Below are 6,585 nucleotides of genomic sequence, written 5' to 3'. Positions count from 1 at the left end.
TGGGGCTTCAGGAAGTGCCAAATGCCCAGCAGTTAGAAGCGGTTATGGGTCTTGACAGAGAACATGAGCCCCAGGCAAGTCCATCGGCTTGCTCGAAGTCACAGAGCAGGTCTGAGGTCTGGCTGGGACTGGGACTACGCTGGGCCCAGGGATTTGTCCATAATCCAGGGATGGCATTGTTCAACTGGGCCAGAGAGCCACCTGCCTATGAAGAGAGTCTTGATGAGAGAGAAAAGGGGGAGCCCCAGGAGCCTAGGGCAGCTGAGCCCCCCTCCCTGTGTTCAGAGCCCTGATAAGGAGGCCAAGCCTCCCTTCCCAGATCTCGTGGCCTCGCAGGAAAATGAGCCAGACACAGGAAGAAGTCCGATGGAAAGTTGGAAGCAAGCACTGCAGTGGTGTGGTGGGGAGGGTCTGGACTGGGAACCAGGAGGCCTGTGCACCACCGCCAGCCATCACCCACCAGCCACCATCCTATCACCACACTGGGCCTCAGTTTCCTCACCTGTTAGGTCTATTTTTTTTAATTAATGAATTATTTTATTGGGGGGCAGGGGCAGAGGGAGAGGAAGAGAGCATCTTAAGCAGACTCTGCACTGAGCAGGGAGCTGACACGGGGCTCCATCTCAGGACCCTGAGATCATGCCCTGAGCCCAAAAGCAAAAGGGGGAGGCTTAACCGACTGAGTCACCTAGGTGACCTGACCTGTGAATATTCTCTTAAAAACAAAAGCTCTCGGGACGCCTGGGTGGCTCAGTTGGTTAAGCAGCTGCCTTCGGCTCAGGTCATGATCCCAGCGTCCTGGGATCGAGTCCCACATCGGGCTCCTTGTTTGGCGGGGAGCCTGCTTCTCCCTCTGCCTCTGCCTGCCATTCTGTCTGCCTGTGCTCGCTCGCTCTCCTCTCTCTCTGACAAATAAATAAAATCTTTAAAAAAAAAAAAACAAAAAACAAAAGCTCTCTAATGCCACTTATAAGAGCAAATTAATGCGGTAACTAACGTATCCTGTTGAGTGCTTCATGCTCGCCCCTCCCAGCACAATTTCAGAAAGGCCCCTGCCCCTCAGTTGATGGCAGAAATTAAAATGACCCCAGGAGGGGCACCTGGGTGGCTCAGTGGGTTAAAGCCTCTGCCTTTGGCTCAGGTCATGATCCCAGAGTCCTGGGATTGAGCCCCGCAGGCTCTCTGCTCGGCGGGGAGCCTGCTTCCTCCTCTCTCTCTGCCTGCCTCTCTGTCTACTTGTGATCTCTGTCAAATAAATAAATAAAAATAAATCTTAAAAAAAAAAAAAAAAAAAGACCCCAGGACCCAGAACTGCCAGGCAAAGTGCACAGTGAAGGGTAGGTGACATGTGACTCTGGGCCCCAGCTTCCTGGTAGTCTCTCCAGGACTTCTAAAAGCCACCCTCCTCTCCCCCTCCCCATGCCCACCAGAGCCCCGGAGTGTGTGTTTCTGATCCACTAACCAAGCCTGCTTGTTTGTTATCTTCCGGATAAAGAGCCCAGAAGATAAATTCATCCAATCCTTTTGGTTTACATTTGAAAAAAATAAGGCCCGGAGACAGGGTGTGACCTGGCCAGGGTCACACGTGACTAGGCCAAGGTCACAGACTCTTGACTCTCAGGTGGGTCCTCTTTCTTTTAGGTCTCGGGGAATTTCTTAGCAATGGATTATTGCTGTGGGTGGGGTGAGGGAGTTACCTGGCTGGCTCAGTCAGCAGAACATGCTACTCCTGATTTCGGGGTTGTGGGTTTGGGCCCCATGTTGGGTGTAGAGATTACTTAAAAAATAAAATCTTTATAAAAAGAAAGCAAAGAAATGGATTGTTTGGGAAGACAGCCTTAGAGATCCCTCCTTCCTCCCTCGTAACATCTGGTGAGATTCCTTGCTGGGATCCTGGTCTATCTTTAGGCCTCCAGGGATATGTACTGTCTGCCCAGACAGAACCTTAGGCGCACCTTAGGCAGCCATAAGTCTCAGCTCAGATGTTGCTCCCTGAGTTTGTAGGAAACTTTTCAGGCTCCCAACTCCTGGATAAGGGTCTCTCTCAAGTGCTCCCCAAGGCTTCATGACACTGAATTGAGATCACTTGTTAGCTTGTCTGTCCCCACCTAGACTGCAGGCTCTGAGGGCAAGGACCACATCTGTCTTGTTCACCGACATATACCGACTGTCTGGTCCAGTGCCCGGCGCATAGTAGGTCTTCAAAAATAGTTTTTGGGGGCACCTGGGTGGCTCAGCGGGTTGAAGCCTCTGCCTTCGGCTCAGGTCGTGATCCCAGGGTCCTGGGATCGAGCCCCACATTGGGCTCTCTGCTCAGCAGGGAGCCTGCTTCCCTTCCTCTCTCTGCCTGCCTCTCTGCCTACCTGTGATCTCTGTCTGTCAAATAACTAAATAAAATCTTAAAAAAAAAATAGTTTTTGAATGAAGAAGTAGATGGGGTTGGTCAGAGGAGGATTCCAGGGGGAAAAGGAAAATATTGAGGCAGGTGTCACAGCCTGAAAGGACAGAATTGTCCCTGTTTGGGTGAACTGGCTACGTAAGAAGGAAGCCTTAGATGCTTAACGGGAAATGGGGAGAGGGTGGGAAGTAAGGCAACTGGAAGGAAATACAAAGGAAGGAAGGAAGGAAGTCTGCAAGGGCATAGCCTTCAGTAACCTGGGAGGGCTTCTGGGTGGAGGGGAGGAAGGGTCTCAGCTCTGAGGCGGAGAAAGGGAAGTGGTTTTGATCACCTAAAATCCCTCAAGAGGAGTCCTTTTATGAGGAGAAACCCAGAGGGCAGCTCGGCTGGAGGAGAGGAAAGCTGGAGTGCAGCAGGCTAGCTGGTGGAAGCTTTGAATGCAGGTTTGAATTTGATGCTGGGGTCTGGAGGGAATAGGCGTTCTGGGAAGGCTGGGGGCACAGAAAGAAAGGGGTGAGGAGCAGCTTCCTTCGACTGACCCCCTCTGTTAGGTTGAGACCCTGGGAGGACAGGGTCATGTCTTCTGTTACCCGCCCCCCCCCTCCCCGCCGACTTCCAGGTCCCTGGGCACCTGGGACCCACAAGTAAGAGTCCCCTCAGGCAAAGATCTAGAAGTAGCTGAGACAGCCTGCTGAGTGGGGGTGTTAGAGCAGTCTTCCACCAGTCTTCCCAGAGGAGTCTCTTTACCTCCGGAAGTGCTATTCCTTCGGGAGGAGTACTCCAGCTGTCTCCCAAGTCCTCCACCCATTCCCACCTCAACAGAGCTGGAGCCGTTAACTGCTAAGCCAGTTCTAGCCACCAGGGGGCCCAAAACAGGCAGCCCTAGGTCAGTGTCCCTCCACTCCCCCAACCTACCCCCCTACACCTGAAGGCCAGGATGGGCGGTGCCTCACCTGGCTCTCTCACGGAGTCGGGTAGCCCCGTTAACCCCTTCCTGCCCAGCCTGGGTTACTTCCCTCAGGCGGAGTCATTCGGAGTACTGGAAGGCAAATCTGATGGTGGAGGGGGTGCTGCCCGAGAAAGGGGCTGGGGTGAAGGCGATATCAGCGTTTCCAGTTACTCAGGCGCTCGTCCTAGCCGGAGTTGGCGGAGGCTAGCATTCCCTGCCTCCGTTGGGGAGCTATCTCCGCAGAAAGGCGAAGGCAAAAGAGGCAAGGGTTGTGGTCACCTGCGCTGGGCCTCACAGGGGATACAGAGAATGCTGGGGCAGCCGCAGGAGCCAGACTTCCGGGTTCTTCGCCGCCTTCCGTCTGTCAGGGACCTTGGTAATGACTAGGGTTGGGGGGAGGGTGGTCAGAGACTGGAGGGAGAGACACAGAGGACTGGGGTTGGGGGAGTAAGGACAATTAAGATTTGGCGGCAGAACCGGCCAGATCACGCAGCTCTCAGGTGCCCGGTTTTGTGCGTATCGCCTCGAGTATCGGTCAGCCAGCCTTCCAGGGCTCTGATCAGCCCAAATCCCGAGACTGCATTCCGGGCCACAAGGTGTTAAACAGTGGTGGGAGTGGGGTCCGGAGTCCCTCCCTCCTTCCCTCCCTCCCAGCGTCACCACGTCGGAGTCCAACAGGCTGGCACACAAGGAGTTAAGTCTGCCCGCAATCAGCAAGACTGGAGCCGGGGAGGGGGAGGAGGGGGAGAGGAGGGGGGAGAGAGAAGAAGGGGGAAGCAGACTGCAGGGAGACAGCGCCAGGAACCCCCTCCCCAGGGACCTGGCCCCTGGGCCCCCAGCCCCAAAAGAGGCCCTGCCCTCCCCGGGGTCGCGCTCTCTTCCCCCGCCCAGCCTCCGCCCTCCAGCTTTGTGTCCCCAGGAGGGTGGGCTGCTGGATTTCCAGCCAAGCCTTGGCTGCCTGCTCAGTTTTTCCAAACCCTCCAGTCGGGGAAGGCGGGAGCCCTGTCAGGATAAGAGTCCCTCCCCCACTGCCCCTGCCGGCCCCCTCTCCCAGCCTCCTTTTTCCTGCCCCCGCACCTTTCCCAAACTTCTTTCCCTTTCCGATCCTGGCCCCTGCGCCCCCTATCCCCACCTCTATTGGCTCCCAAGTTCAAAGTTCAGGTTGGAGGGGCCAGGTGGGTCCCATATTCCTGGCGAGGCGCTGGTAGAGCCAAACTCCGCAGGCCGACACTGAGACCTGCTGGGCGCCCGCCCGACTGCCAGCTGGCGCCCGCCCCATCCCGAGACGTGGCCCCAGGTCCACCGGGGAAAGTGGCCCATGGGTCTCCCGCCCCGGAACGGAGGTGGTGCTGGGGGCGCCGGCAGAGCTGGACAGCGGACTCGGCTGCTGGTGCCAGGCCTTGGGGCACGCTTCGAGGAGGGGGCAGAGTGTTCCGAGCGTTGGCACGGTTCTGTCCAGCAGGTCTATTACATAATAATCACCATCTATCAGGAAGCCAGGCAGCTGGAGTGAGTGGGGAAGCCAGGATGCCCGGATCCGCTCCTCCTCCAGGCCTAGGAAGGTGTCTCCACCAAGATGGGGGTGTGGGCGCAGCCCAGAAGTGAAACGATGTGGGGGTCGAGGGGCAAGTGAGGGGCCCTGGGCAGTCTGAAGGCGGCCCCGAAAACCCCGCCCCAGAACTTTGACTGACAGGCTCTGAGCCAATGATTGAAGTCATTGTAGGGCTCAACGTTAACCCTTTCTTGGTTCCTTAGTTGCTTTAGGGGATTAGAGTCCCTTCCCAGGAACTGTTCCTTCAGTCCTGAATCCCTCACACCTGCGAGAGGTTAGGTGAGGAGTCCCAGCTGGAGGATCCTTGCGTCCTAATCGCCTCACGAAGTAATCTCAGATAATCGGCAGCCCTAGCGCCGCGCCCCCTACCCCCTACCCCCGCCTCCAGTCCCAAAGTTAATTGTGTTACATGATGCGGTTGTGTGTGTACGCTCCCGATTCCAGAGCCAGGCCCGCTTGGCACCGGCACACCCACACACTGAGCCACGAACAGACACCCTCACACACCTATACGCATGCCGGCATTTCCACCGTCAGTCGCTGGCACACCTGTGACACTCCTCGTGACACAGTGACACACAGATGCATGGAAACACCCGGTGATTCCTCGAGTTGGCCAGTAGAGGGAGCCGCTCGATTCCAGCAGTGGGCCGCCAGCCCCCTTCTCCTCTCCTCGCTCACACCAGGGTTCCACCCAGAACTCGTGGCTGCTCGGAGCTCAGCTCCGCATCCCAACCTGGACCCTACGCTGGGGGAATGAGTCACAGCCCCACCCAGGGGAGCGAGCCACACGGCTGCTCCACTGGACATGCCGCATGCTCTTGAACTTACTGTGTACCGCATTTTACAGACCTTTTGAAACACAACCATCACTCACTCCTGCAAACACTGTTTTCTGGACCTCCTGTGAACCGGGCATTGTGCCAAATAGATCATAACATGCCCATGTGGTTTGTCATGTATGTAATGGGAAACTGATCCACATAAATGGGGTGGACCCTTCCTCCTAACAAGCGTTCTGTTTGAGAAATAGCCCCCTTCCCTTGTGGGTTATATTATATCCACTGGACCCTGGAAAGAGGAGAAGAAATTAAACCCTTCTTCCATGGGTCAGGAACTATCCTAGGCTCTAGGATCTTTCACACCAGAGCTCAGCTTTTCTGGGCTTCAGTTTTCCGTGGGAATACCTACCTCATGAGATTGTAATGATTCAACCCCTAACCCATCTTGGTGTTTGGTTCAGCAGTTAGGAGGCATTTGAGGAAGTTTTGTTGAACAGATCAAAACATGATCTAGAGATAATGTGTATGAAGATGCTTTGTAAACTGATGCTAGATACACGGGGGGGGGGAGTACTGTGATCTTTTTTTGTGTTTGTCCCCCATCTCCACCTGTGCCTCCTCAGACTTTGCCCAGTGCCCAGCTGCTGGCACTATCAACCCATCAAGTGAGTCCCCCGCTCCCCCAGCAAGTGAATGGAAGCACTACTATGAAACAGAGTGCTTGAGTGCTGTGGGGAATACAAAGGCATAGGAAGCAGAGTTTGGACCCTAAAGGATCTTTTGGAGCAATCAAAAAAAAAAAATATATATATATATATGGAACAAAACACCCATCTCTTTTGGGTGGCATAGATGTAATAGGTAGTCAGAAGGGAGGGTGGTCTATAAGGGTTAGGGCTCTCTG

Source organism: Lutra lutra, chromosome 10, assembly GCF_902655055.1.
Source record: "Lutra lutra chromosome 10, mLutLut1.2, whole genome shotgun sequence".
NCBI lineage: Eukaryota > Metazoa > Chordata > Mammalia > Carnivora > Mustelidae > Lutra > Lutra lutra.
This window is presented reverse-complemented; position numbering follows the sequence as displayed.